The sequence below is a fragment of the Propithecus coquereli genome, unplaced genomic scaffold, assembly GCF_000956105.1.
Source record: "Propithecus coquereli isolate 6110/MARCELLA unplaced genomic scaffold, Pcoq_1.0 Scaffold111, whole genome shotgun sequence".
Taxonomy (NCBI): domain Eukaryota; kingdom Metazoa; phylum Chordata; class Mammalia; order Primates; family Indriidae; genus Propithecus; species Propithecus coquereli.
The window spans coordinates 1,406,170-1,406,667 of NW_012135081.1; positions in this window are offsets into that span (position 1 = coordinate 1,406,170).

A 498-nucleotide genomic window follows, 5' to 3' on the forward strand; every position below is an offset into this window, starting at 1 on the left:
ACCAAAAGACTGAGATCTAGTCATAGGATATAGAATGCTTCCCCTCCTCCATACCTTACCACCACACCACTAAAGGCCTATTTACTGGAGTTCCTTTCACCTAGTACATCATGTACAGATTTTTTTTTTTTGAGACGGTCTCGCTCTGTTGCCCGGGACTGGAATACAGTGGCCTGATCTTAACTCACTGCAGCCTCAAACTCCTGGACTCAAGCAATCCTCCCACCTTAGCTTCTCCAGTAGCTGGGACAACAGGCACACACCACCATATCTGGCTAATATTTTTTATTTTTTGTAGAGACGAGATCTCCCTATGTTGCCCAGGCTGGTCTTGGAACTCCTGGCCTCAAGTGATCCTCCTGCCTCCCAAAGTGCTGGGATTACAGGCATGAGCCATTATGACCCCAGGCCCTTATTCAACTTAATGGTTAAAATTGGTTTGATAACTTTCTTTTCATGAACACATGTGCTCATGGTATATGATTTTATATTGTATAC